The sequence below is a fragment of the Myotis yumanensis genome, unplaced genomic scaffold (genome assembly GCF_028538775.1).
Source record: "Myotis yumanensis isolate MYYU_CA2020_CCGP unplaced genomic scaffold, mMyoYum1.0.hap1 SCAF_2, whole genome shotgun sequence".
NCBI classification, from domain to species: domain Eukaryota; kingdom Metazoa; phylum Chordata; class Mammalia; order Chiroptera; family Vespertilionidae; genus Myotis; species Myotis yumanensis.
Genome location: NW_027223753.1, coordinates 190,281,123 through 190,296,485, shown reverse-complemented (window position 1 = coordinate 190,296,485; position 15,363 = coordinate 190,281,123). Strand labels below are relative to the sequence as shown.

General features: G+C 38.8%; 1 long non-coding RNA gene across 1 annotated transcript in view; it reads left to right on the top strand.

Annotated features, from left to right (window-relative positions):
* Positions 1-14,921, top strand: part of LOC139004127 (uncharacterized) — a 97,177-nt gene extending 82,256 nt beyond the window's left edge. The window contains exon 3 of the long non-coding RNA XR_011470336.1: positions 14,767-14,921. This is a non-coding gene — a long non-coding RNA (uncharacterized lncRNA). The remainder of the gene's footprint in view (positions 1-14,766) is intronic.
* Positions 14,922-15,363: the final 442 nt, after the last annotated feature.

The following is a 15,363-nucleotide window of genomic DNA, read 5'->3' as shown; positions in this document are numbered from 1 at the left end:
AGAGAGTGGAAGAGAATGGGAAAGACAGAGAGAAATATCGATGTGAGAGAAACACATCAACTGGTTGCCTCCTGCATGCCCCTGAGTGCCTGGGATGGGATGGAGACTGCAACTGAGGTACGTGCCCTTGGCCAGAATCAAACCCAAGATATTTTGGTCCACAGGTGGACACTCTATCCACTGAGCCAAACCAGCTAGGGCTGATGTCTCTTTCTCTTGATCCCTGCTAGCAATATTTTTATACTTACTATATTCTGATTTTTGTGCACTTTTATTTCTTGCATACTAAATTGTAAACGTATTCATCTTTGTATATCCTGAAGGGCTTAACATGGAGTTTTACAGATAATAAGCTCCCAAATTTGTTTGCTATTACAGTGTCTATAGTTTATTTGACACTATGTCTCCTTTTTGTTTATTCAACTATATCTTCCTTCAGATTATACCAGATATTATCCAATGTCTTAATATAGTTTCATCCATTTTCTTTACATGGTTCTATAGCTCAGGAATGTTTTAAATGCAGTAAAGATAATCTTTGTTCTGGATGATAGTTATATTAACTCACTGGGAAATTAACCTTTAAATTTTTCTGTGGCCTGTGGTGACATTTGATGAAAAGAATCACAGTAATAATGGTAGTAATTGTACTTTGTTTCCCAGAGTCTGGAGTATTACTCACGTAAATGATTTCAGACCTGTGTCTCCTCCAACAAATATAAATATTTAATATATGACAAAAATCTAAAATTAGTTTATAGAAAGTTTACAAAGGGCTTTTATACCCATGCCTCTGCATTCAATGGATATGGCCTCCAGGGAGGGTGTTTCTGTATAAAGTGTTTCTGTATAAAACATTCTGTAAACAGTGTTTCTGACAACGCCGATGTTATAAATCTAAGGGTACTGCTGGGTCCATATCTGAAGACCGAGCTCATCAATTATCTTTGATTAAAGATAATGGGCACCTAAAGATGGTGATGATGATCATGGCAGTGCTTGCTGCAACAACAAAATAGCTATCAATATTTTAGTACTCTTTATAATCCATAAAATATGCTAAGTAATTAGCATATATTTATAATTAATTTAATCAGCAATTAATTTTATTTTCTACAGTTTCTAGATAAAATTGAAGCTTAGAATGGTTAAGTTGCTGAGTACAATTTAGGCAATAAACTAATTTAAACTCAGATCCTTTGGACTCACAAATCTTTGCTTTTTTTTTCTTCTATATATTTTATTGATTTTTTACAGAGAGGAAGGGAGATAGAGAGTTAGAAACATCGATGAGAGAGAAACATCGATCAGCTGCCTCCTGCACATCTCCTACTGGGGATGTGCCTGCAACCCAGATACATGCCCTTGACCAGAATTGAACCTGGGACCTTTCAGTCCACAGGCTGACACTCTATCCACTGAGCCACACCGGTTTCGGCACAAATCTTTGCTTTTAACCAATGCCAATATACTTCACTATGCATCTGAAATGAATAAATACAGTTTGCTTCTTCACTGTTTATTCTCTCCTTTCATTTAAGTTTCTCAGAACCACCTAAATATTAACTAGTGCTAAGTACTTTCAAATACTCTGTTTTGTATCCTCCTTAACATTTTATAGGGATTATAAATGCTTTTGAGAATTTTAGCATCTAAATTTATTTAAATTATATTTAAATCTGAAATACCCAATCCTATACGGGGTGGCCTGTAAAGCAATTGCAGAGACTGGATAACAGGATATTGTTTCTGATTGTGAATATAGCCCTGTTCATTTGCATTTTTTTTTAATACCAGAATTTTAGCAGTATTTATTGCACTTGCTTAGCTAATACAATAATTATTACTAACAATATTGTCATATTATAAATAAGCAGGCACTATTTCTTTTACAGAACTTAGAGGAAGACATTTAGTGCTCCTTATGACATGTTTCTCACTTGCTTTCAAGTTTAATTTTCACAGTCAAGCTCAAGGAAGGGTATTGTTACCCTCTGGTTCAGACAAGAGAATGAGCTCACACAGCTTGTGCACAGCTTGTGCATAGCGGGTCCAGGATTTATTTAAGCCCAAATACCAAATCCAAGGGTAATTCTTCTGAACATCAACTTCCCCCTAACTGTCCAAAATAACCAGGGCTTGATGGATAAAAGAGGCTTCCTATGATAAATCCAAAAGCTTGTGGGGTTTAGAATTAGAACTGACTTTAAGGCTTAGATTTGCTCTCCTTGTATTCAAAGGTGCTGAAATTTTCCCACAAAGAGAATTATTGTTCTTTTGAAAAAAATTATATGAGTAGCTGTATTTGGAAATAGTAAAATACCATGCATTTTTTTTCAAAAATACCGTATTTCTCAAGTTTGAAAAGTAGTAGTCTCTCCTTAATTTTCTCACTCCTTAATTATCTAAATGTAGGTAGTTTCCAAATATTATTTATTCTAATCATTATGCAGATTGGAAACCTACCCCTACTTTCTATTCTGACTTCCACTGACTTGGTTGGCATCTTCATTGATTCTTGTCAGATCTATCACAGGAACCTTCCAAATGGCTCTTTACTTCCCAAGCCTTCAGGTCACAAGCAGCAGCATTAATTTGGTTTGCCTTCTTAAAATATAAATATAAATTTAAAAGTAATCTACTCCCCCCATGTATCACAATATCCAAAAAAATCCCTCTCACAAACCTTGAGACATGATATTCAAAAATGGAACCTTGGCCTCAATGGTGTTGCCCAATGGTTGAGTATTGATCTCTGAACCAGGAGGTCATGATTTTGATTCCCAGTCAGGACACATGTCCAGGGTGCAAGCTCAATCCCCAGTGCAGGATGTGAAGGAGGCAGCCAATCGATGATTCTATCTCATCATTGTTGTTTCTATCTCTCTCTCCCATTTCCTTCCTCTCTGGAATCAATAAAAATATATTTATTTTTAAAAAAGCAGAATCTTGTAATCAGTCTTGGGTTAGCAACTGATAAAACAATGTAACTAGTTGTGTCGAGTTTTAAAAAAATATTATTTCTTTAAAGAAAAGGATCCCCCTCTGTAAATGGAGTCATAAAGAAATGTCTTGACAATTAGAATAAGTACATGTAAAACACCACAGTGTTGGGAACACAGGAGGTATTTAATAAATGTTAATTAAGTTTTTTCTAATACATTGCTGCCCATCCTTGCCAGCAATCTATGCAGTAATGGAGATTTTCAGCATCTTTCAAGTGTCTAGTCCTTTCTTATCCACTCGTTTATGCTATTTGCTCTGCCTGGAATATCCTCTCCTACAATGGTTACTAAAAAAATTCCTCCTTGTCCATAGAGATTATATGTTACTTTTTGGTGAATTATTCTGCTAATTTAGGCAACATTTGTTTTGCTGGTATAGTTTTGTGTCACTTGAGTAGGGAACCTAGATTATTTATACACTAGAGGCCCGGTGCACAAAATTCGTGCACAGGAGGGGGTTCCCTCAGCCCGGCCTGCACCCTCTCCAATCTAGGACTCCTCGGGGATGTCCAACTGCCTCTTGCAATGCAGGACCACTGGCTCCTAGCCGCTGGCTTCTAACCGCTCACCTGCCTGCCTGCCTGATTGCCCTAACTGCTCCCCTGCTGGCCTGATTGCCCCTAACTGCCTCTGCCTCACCCCACACCTGGGACCCAGGATTCCCTCCTCTGGCTGGTCGCAGGCACCCGAGACCCGGGCTTCCCTCCCTCTGGCTGGCTGCAGGCACCCAGGACCCAGGCAGGCTTTGCCTGGGCTGGTCACAGCTGCAGGGGACCGTGGACAGGCAGCTTTGCCCAGGCTGCAACCTCAGGCTCCTGGGACTGTGGGGCAGATGGCTTGTCCTTCTCCCGGTCCACAGCCTGGCTGGTCCCCATTCCTCTCTTGTGAGCTCATTTGTGCCTGACTGGTCCCCATTCCCCATTCCCCAGTGTTGAGTGTCTGAGCAGTTATGGCGTGATGGCGTGAGGGTGTGATGACCATTTGCATATTAGCTCTTTATTATATAGGATTCAATCAATATTTGCTTAATGAGGCATTATACAAACGCCTGCATTATAGAATTTTACCCAAATACAGTTGTCACTTTTACTTTTTATCCTAGTCATTTCCCAAAATCTAGCATTTTTACCTCTTTTTCCTGATTCTTCAAGGATTTATCCCCATTTTATTATATTAAAAAGTTCCAGAAAAATATTGCCACACATCTAAGAGAGGGTTTCTACTTGTATGCTTTTGTTATTTTTAAATTTTCTCATACTTCCTTTGTTTTTTCAATGCAAAAATTTTAAGGCTTTAAACAATGCCTAATTTGTAAACTGTAGTCATTTTGTCTATATACCTTAAAAGAAAGTGATGGTGAGCTTTCATTTGTATTCTTTCACCTTTTAACCCTGTTTCCATGGAATCCATAAGTCCAATTCAGAGCTGTTTGGTATGCAAAATAGCCTGAACACTTTCAGAGGTAGCAGATAAATGCCCTTTCTGGATTAGGTCAGTCTTGCAGCCTACTATTTTTCACATTTCCAAAGTCTATATTTAGTTGATCCTATAAGTAAGCAAAATAAGCAAATATATTCAAATTCTATTACAATAAAAGTCTAGCATTCTTCCTTGCACTTATTAGCCACAGAATGAATAATTGTTCAATTTAATTGATTTGTTGCTTCTTTCAATTGAATTGGAGATGGATTTATTGAAACTTCTTTCTTGGTAAGATTTTCTTTTTCTTAATCTATTTCACTAAAATGTCTCATAAGGAAGGAAAGCCAGAAACATGGATTACAAAAATGTTAGAATTTTTTACAGCACTGGAGGGGAACACAGAATTCTTTCATATAACCATTTTCCACTTAAACTGTTGAATAAAATATATCAGGATTTTTGCATTTTATTGTTATTGCTTTATTGAGGTATGATTACAATGTAAAAAGCTGCTCATATTTAACATGTACAACTCAATGTATTTAGGGGTAAGCATACACCCATGGAACCATCATCACCATCAACATGGACGTAGACATTCCATCATCTCCCAAACTTTCCTCCTACCCCTTGATTGCTTTTATTATGTGTGTGGATTGTAGGGAGCAGCTATCGGGTCAAGCCTCAGACTGACCTGTGGCAGAGCCACATACAAGTCCCAGCTTGGAGGGCAGAGCCCTCCTAGAACAATTAAGCTTAACCTTATAGTCCTCCCTTGTTCCTAGGTAGCTAATGGGCTGTGGGAAGTGCAGGGAGTGCTGCCAAAACAAGGCTTGAGTAACAAAATAGATTTGAAACTCACAAGAACATTGTAAACATGTTGACCACTCCCCTTGTTTTGCTTTGTGTGATCTGACTATAAAATAAAGCTTCCACTTACAGGCAATGTCACTGTTTCCCCATCCAGGCATAGTGATCCTACCTGGCCCTAACTGTATTCTCTTGTCTGTCTTCTTTAATCCTTCACTGCCTCTCCTCAGGTTCACCCCGGCTGTGCTGGACATGGTTCATGCATGCATGTGATGTGTGATAGGAAGAAACCATGAAGTTCTAACTAACAATATCTTTCAAGTATTGTTAGTTATAGATACTATCCTCCTATATAATAAGAGAGGAATATGCTAATTAGCCATTATGACCTGAGGCATAATAACCAAGCACATCACTACCAGATCACAGATCAGCAGGATGGTGGGCCAGTGAGGTACAAGCCGGCTGCAGAGAGCTACAGGAGGGGACAGGGTAGCAAGCTATGAGGGGAGGGAGGGGGGGAGTGGGGGGAGCTACAGGAGGGCAGGAGAGCGGGTGGAGAGCTACAGGAGGGTGGTAGCGACCTATTGGCACGAGGATTCTTGCACAGGGCTACTAGTGTTATATAATAGAGCTCCAGAATTTATTTATTTTGAATAACTGAAACATTGTACCCTTCGACCACCACCTCCCATTTTCTCCTCCTTTAGACCCTGAGTTGTATGAGTTCCTTATATATTTTTGAAATTGACCATTATTAGATATGTGCTTTGCACATATTTTCTCCCATTCTGTGGGTTACCTTAACTGTGCAGAAGTTTTTTAGCTTGATGTAATGTCACCTAATTATTTTTGCTTCTTTGTGTGCCTTTGGTTTTATTTACAAAAAAAAAAAAATCACTTCCAAGGCTGATGTCAAGGAGTTTTTTCCCCTAATGTTTCATTGCTTCAGGTCCTTGATCCATTTTGATTGATTTTTGTATATAGCAAGATATGGTTTCAATTTCAATCTTTTGCATGTGGATACCCCATTTTCCCAGTACTATTTATTGAAGATACTACACTGTCCCCATTTTGTAGTCAAGGAGGCTTTTTGACAGATTACTTGGCTATATATATACTAGTAGCCCATCGCGCAATATCGCGTCCAGTAGGCCACCCACCGCTTCCGCTGGGAGCCGCATTGCTTCCATGGGAGGCGGAAGCGAGCTGCAGCACCCATGGAAGCCAGGAGGGAGCCACACCATTTCCACAGGAGGCGGGAGAGACCCCTGCTGCTTCCGCGGGAGGTGGGCCCGCTGTCTCCTATCTGGGCCTGCACTCAGCCGCGGAGGCTGCGGGCTGGCCCCCCTGCCCCTGTCTGTGTCCGCTCCAGCTCCAGGGGGCTGACCTGAGCCAGGTGTGGCAATGAAGCAAGCATTCCGCCAGGCCGCTCATGCTGCCCACTCTCAGTGGCTGCTCCCCTGGGACTGGATGACTCCGTCAGGGCTGAGAGGACTGGGCGCCACCATCTTTGAGACAGAGTGATGGTTAATTTGAATATTACCCTTTTATTAGATAGGATATATATATATATATATATATATATATATATATATATATAATATATATAGTTGCTTTTTTTCCCTGAGGTCTCTATTTTGTCCCATTTGTTTCTATATCTGTTTTTATGCCAGCATAATACTCTTTGGATTACCAAAACTTTGTAATAGAATTTGAAATCAGTAGATGGGATATGTTCTACTTTGTTCTCCTTTTACCAGATTACTTTGGCTTTTTGGAGTCTTGTGGTTCCATATGAATTATAGAATTGATTTTTCCATTTCTGTGAAAAATGCCATTAGAATTTTGTTAGAGATTGAATTGAATATGTAGATCACTTTAAGTATGGACACTGTAGCAGTATTAATTATTTCAATCAATGAACATGAGATATCTTTTCATTTATTTGTCTTCAAATTATTTCATCAATGATTTGTAGTTTTCAATGTGCATACCTTTTACTCAGTTAATACTTTCAACAAAAAAGATTTTTTAAAAATATTCTTAAATATTTTATTCTTTTGATACTATTATAAAGAGGGTTGTTTTCTTAATTTATTTTTGGGACATGTGTTATTAGTGTATAAAAACAAGAATAATGCCATAACTGGTTTGACTCAGTGGATAGAGCATTGGCCTGTGGACTCAAGAGTCCCAGGTTTGATTCTGGTCAAGGGCATATACCTTAGTTGCAGGCACATACCCAGTAGGGAGTGTGCAGGAGGCAGCTGATCAATGTTCCTCTCATTGATGTTTCTAACTCTCTATCCCTCTCCCTTCCTCTCTGTAAAAAATCAACAAAATATATTTTTAAAAAAGAAATGTGAATAAAATATATCAGGATGTTTGCATTTTCTTTTTTATTACTTTATTGAGGTATGGTTACCTTCTTTCTGAATCTATTCTTGAATGTCTTGCTCTACTGAGGTGCTTGAACTTTTCAACTCCACTCTGAAACTCCCATAATGTAATTCTTGTCTATGAGTTCTGTTCTATTTGTTGTTTCTGTGGGGAGTTGAGGGCTGGGACCTCCTATTCCACTGTTTTGTAATGTCACTCTGAGCATTTCTGTGCTTTTCATATTTTATTAATGATTATTGGCTTATTAACAATCTATAAAAAATATATTTAAATTGCAGTATAATTTCTGTTCTGTAGGAATTATATTTCCACATGATTTTAATTTGTTTTCCAAACCAAGTTTTAAGATGCTTGAGGATCAGACCATTGTTTATTATCCTTGACAAGCCCAATAAAATCTTCAAATATATTAATCTGATTTTATTTATAAACACTAAAGTAAAGTAAATGTAGGTAGGATTAAAAATATAAGCACAATAATTAAATTTATTTTTAATAGATAATAATATAACAGATTTTAAGAAAATTTATATAATAGTTGAGCTATAGAATATCTAATAGTGAATAATTATGCTTTCATTAAGAAGGAAAAAGTGGAAAAATGAAAAGATGGAGATAATACAGTTTTGGTTATTTGAAAATGTTGACTAAATTAAAGTCTTTCTTTATAACTGAGTAAAAAAATATTTTTATCACAATAACTGATTTTCAGATGAGCTCCAGACCAATTGTTGGTGATACTTTATTGCCTTTTCATCGACCTGCTGCAATGCTTCTGATATTTCCAGTCTCAGTTTTATCACTGTTTTCCTCTGCTCCCCTACTCTTCACCACCACAATGTTAGGTCATTGTTCAAAAGAATAATCACAGCCCAGTGTATCTAATCTAAAGCAGATGGACTGTAAATAATACTCTACTATAATTTATAAACATTTCCTGATTCCATCAGCACCTATAGAGTGCAAAGCCAGAAAGTGATTATACAACTACATATATAAAAGCCAAGCAACTGGAATGACCAGGTCAGCTTTTTAAAGATCCAATTTAAAGGGCATTATAAACTGGCTAATTGATTATGGATAATATAATAATGCACTAAGTAATAAAAAGATAGATCATAGATAGATTGATAAGTGCTGGTGATTTTCATTATTGTGGATCAACTCGGTTTCTATTCAATTGTTTTAATTGCTGAAACAGATTTTCAGATTGGAACTTATTAAATACTAGAGGCCCAGTGCATGACATTCGTGCACTGTTGTGGGGTCTTCAGCCCTGCCTGTGCCCTCCTGCAGTCTGGGAGCCCTCGGGGGATGTCCAACTGCTGGCTTAGGGGGGCAGGCCTAAGACGTCAGTTTGACATCCTTAGCGCTGCTGCAGAGGCAGGCTTCCGCCACTACCACTGTGCTCACCAGCCGTGAGCCTGGCTTCTGGCTGAGTGGCGCTCCCCCTGTGGGAGTGCACTGACCACCAGGGGGTAGATCCTGCATTGAGCGTCTGTCCCCTGGTGGTCATTGTGCATCATAGCGACTGGTTTTTCCACCATTTGGTCAATTTGCATATTAGTCTTTTATTATATCGGATGGTATGCATTGCAATAGCAGTGGTGTTGCTGGCAAAAATAACATTCTTCCATGGAGCTGTGAAAAATGCATTTCAGGGCCTGGCCAGCAAAGCTCAGTGGTTGAGCATTGACCTATGAACCAGGAGGTCCCAGTTCCATTCCCAATCAGGGCACATGCCTGGGTTGCTGCTCAATCCCCAGTGTGGGGCATTCAGGGCACAGCTGATCAATGGTTCTCTCTCATCATTGATGTTTCTATCTCTCTCCCTCTCCCTTCCTCTCTGAAATTTATTTATATATATATATATTTAAAATGCATTTCAGGGACCCATGCATTGGAGCACTTGAGGCATGGTGGTATGATTTATTGGAGTGAAAACAAAGGGCTGTTCCAGGTGCTCAATGTCTCATCCAGGACCAGGTGGCTCAGCTCCATCTTGGTACAGAAGTCCAACCTCTGGGGCCTCAGCTCTGCACCCACACCTGTCAGGCCCAGGAGGGCCAAGGTCCAAAGATGCACAACTTTCGGTGTCTCTTTTCCCTCTCTGTACCTCTGCCTCAAGGCTTGATGGTACCTGGGACTGTGATACGCTTGGGCCCACCCGCTGCCAGGCCCACAGGGCTGCCAGGGAGAAAGAGCACACAAACAAACATCAGGCCTTTGTTAAGCTTTGAAGATATTACCTTGGACTTGGGAAGGATAAGCTTTCTTTCAAACTAACCAATCTTCTTCCTAGTTCTTTGTGGGCTTGTGCTGGGCCCTCCCCCTAACCAATGCCTTTCCTGAATCTTCCAGGGTAGACTCCTTCCCTTTGTGATTGCCATTTTGTCTCCTACTGCCCATGCCTCACAGTTCTGCCTGTCATCTGGCTTCTACTGTGCTTGCCTCAACAGAGTAATTTCCCTTTTATGTTTATCCCTCACTACCCCCCCCCCCACCCCCCGCCCACTCCCCACCCTATGGTTGCAAAGCTGCCACTTCCTACTTAAGCAGGATGATGTCTGATTCCATTTGTTCCCTTCCTTTATTAATAACTAACTAGCTACCTATGCTAACAGTAGCATTTTAAAAGAAGTCCCTAAATCCTTTATAGCAATGAAGCATATATTCTAACTGAAACGCGTGGCTTCTTTTGAGCTGGATGCAAAGGTGATTTCTTTCCTGGGTTTTTGTCCAGGTGGATTCAAAGAATGAAGCCGCGAACAAAAGGTGGTAGATGAAAAGGTGGAAATTTATTGGAAACAAGTACAGACTCCCACGTAGGAAGGGGGTCCCAAGGGGGTGACCCAATAAGCCCCTTTTTCTAAGGTTTATAAAGGCTGCAGTTATTTGTTTCTTGATATTCCCCCCTGATTGGTCACTATAACAGCTTCAGAGCTCAAACCCAACATGGGAACCCCATCTTTTTCTCCCCCTTCAGTGGTAGAATTCTCTATCTCCTGTGAAAATCTGTTTTCCTCTTTCTCCCATTTGTCAGCATTTCTCTATCTCAGGTGGCTTGTCCCTATCTTCTGTGATGGCTTTTCCCTGTCTTCTGTGAATGGGTGTCTTCCTCTCCCCTTATCCGGTGGCACCTTTTGTCCTTTGTGAATATATGCCTTTTGGCAGCTTCATAGACCTCACCTTTGTAGCGCTCCCCCCATGGACCCTCTTTATTTCTAAAACTCCATAAACCTGCCTATTTTACCGCTAAAAACTCCTTTCATAATAGATTTCTTAATGTAAATAAAGTTTTGCTTAGTGTATGACCTGTATAACTGTGTTGAATTTCCTTGCCTGGATCAGTACTAATGTTTTAGTTCTGCTCTCAGAAAATCAAGTGTTATGACTTAATATATCAGAAATTAAAATTTTTTTTTAATAAGCTAGGAGTAAGAAACCTATCAGTTGTACTTCTTCTGAATGATATGACTTCAGGATTTTGCCTTCACAGAGTTATATATTCTGACTGAGAACATAATTCCAATATCTGGCTTTGGTCTGATCTGGTGTGTTTTTTCCCTTTGGTTTCCCCAGAACTGTGTCTACACATTCTCAGATAATACTGAAGCTTCCTGACTATGCCCACCTAATGCTGGGGTTCTTGATCCAGCATCTAGAAGGGTTCAGGAATCTGGAGAAGGAGCTGTGTGTAGATTAAATAAGAGTCCAGAGACGAAACATAATTTTGAAAGGCATTTGGGGGGCCAGAGGAGCTTAGCTAAAGAAACCAAGTTCTCCTTGTAGCTGGACCCCTTGCTATTTATTAACACAATTTGTCCTAAGGCAAGGTAGATATGCACATCAAAGGTAGGGCTAGGTACAGAGTCCATTGTCAGATTGGTGAAAAACTGCCTATGGCTGCTCAGGTGTTTGGCCAGTAAGAGGCAAGAACATGTAGATTGAGATGCCCTTAGCTATCTGGCAGTAAGCAATCACTTTTGCATCCTTTTCACTTTTGGGGAAATGCCCTCAGCCATCTGCAGATGGTTCAGCCCTGCTGACCTGCTGGAATTGGCTTCCGGCACCCACTTCTCAAGACACAAGGTCATTTAAAAAATGTATAATATTATAAATTTCAAAATATATGTTACCTCCCAGGTTTTGGTCGGCAGACTCATTAGTCAACAGAGCCAAATATCAACAGTACGACTGAAATTTCTTTTGAGAGCCAAATTTTTTAAACTTAAACTATATAGGTAGGTACATTGTTATTAACTTAATTAGGGTACTCTTAAGGCTTAGGAAGAGCCACACTCAAGGGGCCAAAGAGCTGCATGTGGCTAGTGAGCCGCAGTTTGCCGACCATGGGCCTAGGTCATTCATTCTTTCCTATTAACTTTATCCCTCTAGGTAACCTATTCAATCCCATAACTTCCAATCTATACTAAATACTTTACAGCCTTTATCTCTCTTCTCAGCTTCAAGTTTATATATCTAAATGTCTACTTGATTTCTTTACCAAGATCTCAAAACATAAGTATGCTCTTGTCTTCCTATTGTCCTCATTTTCCTTCTCCAATCTTCATCATATCAATAAATAACACCATATCTACTCTATTGATTAAACTAAGGTAGAAATTATCATTAATTTTCTTTTTCTCAGCTCCCATACCTTACCTAGCAGCAAATCCTGTTATTTCTTTCTAAAATATACCTTATTTGCATCGCTACTCCTCTAGTTCAAGAAATCTTCACTCATTTGGGCTAATGCAATAGTCTATTTAATGGTTTGCCTGTTTCTACTTTTGCTCCCTAATTAGCCATTCTGCACACAGCAGCCATAGTGGTGTTTTAAAATTCATGGCATCCTTCTGCTCTAAACCCTCCAATGGTTTCCCATTGCACGTAGACTAAAATCCAAGCTCCACACAGGCTCTACATAGCATGGTCACTGCCTCCCTCTCCAGTCTTATTGCTTATCTCTCTCTTACCTTCTCCTTGCTTTTGCTCTGACCATGTCAGGACACTGTAAATTATTAGAAAACACCAAACTCATTTCTACCTTTGCAGCATTGCTGCTTTTCCCTTTACTTTGAGCTCTCTGGCCTATAATCTTCATATGCATGGTTTCCTCTTTTAATCCCAGTCTCAGCCCAAATGTCATCCTTTAATAGACACTTTTCCTGAGAATCTGTCTAAACTTCTCTCAGTTCTTCCCATTTTATCCACTATTATTTTGTACATGGCACTCATCAGTACTTGAATTTATCTACTTGTATGTTATTTTTTATCCTTTAAAATATAAATTCTATTTAAACAGTGACCTTTTCTGACTTTCATCACTCTGTGTTCAACCTTTCATGACTCTGTGTTCAACCTGTGGAAAAATAATTAGGATACACTCAATATTTGTCCTGGGAGGGTATCTATAATAATGAAAGCATTATATGCTAATTAGACCAGACAGCCAAATGACCTTCCTGACATCCTTCTGGATGACCTTCTGGATGAAACTGAGGCTGCAAGGGCTGAGCTCTTGCACGAATTTCATGCATCAGGCCTCTAGTTGGCACATGAAATGTCTTACTAGGAACAGAGAGCCCAGTCAGCATGGCTCAGTGGTTGAGCATTAATCTATGAACCAGGAGGTCACAGTTTGAATCCCAGCCAGGGCACATGCCCTGGTTGTGAGCTTGATCTGCATTGGGGCCATGCAGGAGGCAGCCGATCAATGATTCTCTCATATCATTGATGTTTCTCTCTTCCTCCTTCTCCCTTCCTCTCGAAAATTATTTAAAATATATATAAAACAAACAAACAAAATAAACAAAAGACAGAAATAGTTTAATGACAATATGATATTGAAGTGATTGACATTTAATCCACATTCTCCCTAAACTGGTTTAGTAACATGCAAGTCTAAGTGACTCTTAGACACAAGAAGTTTCTTTAGGTAAATGAGTTTGTATAATTCTATTAGAGAATTATAAAATTTTTTGTCTATTATTCTGTAAAGTTTTACAGCAAAGGACCTTACTTAATCAAATTTAATGAAATGAATTCCAAAGTTAGTTGGCCTGGAAATGGTTTCTTTCATCATTTAACATATTAGCCTTTGAAAATACTGGTCTAAATCAACACAGATTCCCTTGAAAAATAAGGTGGCAAGAAGACAACATCTTTTTTCAACATTTTTTAATAAAACCTCAATAAATAAAAACACATTTACTTTTAAAAATTTGATAGGAAATTAGAAATAACAGCATTGAGAGAAGAGGAAAAATATTCAGGTAAGTAAACAAGAGTAAAAATCCACAAAACAATAATAGCAAATTATTTTAAATTTTTTTTAAAAAGTGGATACTCTCAAGTAGTTCCAGATTTAGAAGAATATTATTGGGAAATTTTGAACACAAAAGTAATATAGTCTGATAAAAATTTATAATTATCAAACTTGTTCCTTAGAAAGTCTAAAAAAGGTGGGATAGTATCAACATGACTATGTTGGTTATAGTTAGGGAAAGTGATGTAAAACCAGAAATTCAAAGTTAAATCAAGGGAAGGATTAGTGAGATTAAACTGAGAGGAATAAGTCCATAAAATCTATACTTAACTACAATATGAGGGATAGTTTTAAAAAGCTGCTGTAAAAAATCTGATTTTCAGCTAATAAAATTTGCCAACATGGCTATAGTGCTTTGAGCTTTCATCATCCTATATAATAAAAGGCTAATATGCAGATTATCCCCTTGGGAGTTTGATCGGGAGACCGGGAGTTCGACCGCTCGCTTTGACGTGTGCTGACCACCAGGGGGTGGCGCAAAGCAAAGGATGGTCCCAGTCGGCAGCTGGCAGCTGGGGGAAGGCAGCTGGGGGAAGAAAGCCCCAGCTGACAACTGGCAGCATAGAGAAGTAAGACCATGATCAACCCTGGTTGCCAGCCAGGCCTAGGGACCCTATCTGTGCACGAATTTCGTGCACTGGGCCTCTAGTATGTTTATATTTTGCTTTAAGGCTTAGATGAAAAGTAAATATGTATGTTTCAAAAATTTGTCATGGATAAAGAATATATTTAACTCCCAAATGAAAAAAAGTATATTTATTTTTAACTCTCATGTCTCTATATACCTCTCCACAGACACTGTTATATTTTTAAACTTCATTCCTGGAAGCACTGCAGATGTCAGATCAGTTTACAAAGCCAAAGAGTACCTCTGGGAATGGCATGGCAGCAACTGAAATAGTATTTGGCCAAATTAAGAGTGTATGCCAAGGATGCCAAAAATCACAGTAACCTGGCAGGTATGTAGCTATTATTTAACTGTGTGATCATTGCTGGTTTCTCTACTGGAAAACTATTGGCTGTTTATGCGGTGAAATGGAGCCCATGATTTAGGCAGAATATTTCTCTGTTTTTATGTCAGTAGTAGCTGTTTGGGGATTGTATCCAATCATAAAGTAGGATTTCTCAAGAAAACCATTTGGGGGAAAAAAAAATTTTAACAAATTTCTAACTGAGACACAAAAAAATGGGAGAATATCAATTTAGGGATTATTTTTGGTTATAAAACTTAATACTCAGAATAATGTTTATGTTCTGGAATACTTATATGTTTTTCTTTCTAGTACTAAACATATTGGCTTCATCTTAGTGTTGCCGAAGAACACTAATTTCAATTTTATCTAATAGTTTCAATTCTATTCTGTCAGAAAATGAACATGATGATTATTGTTT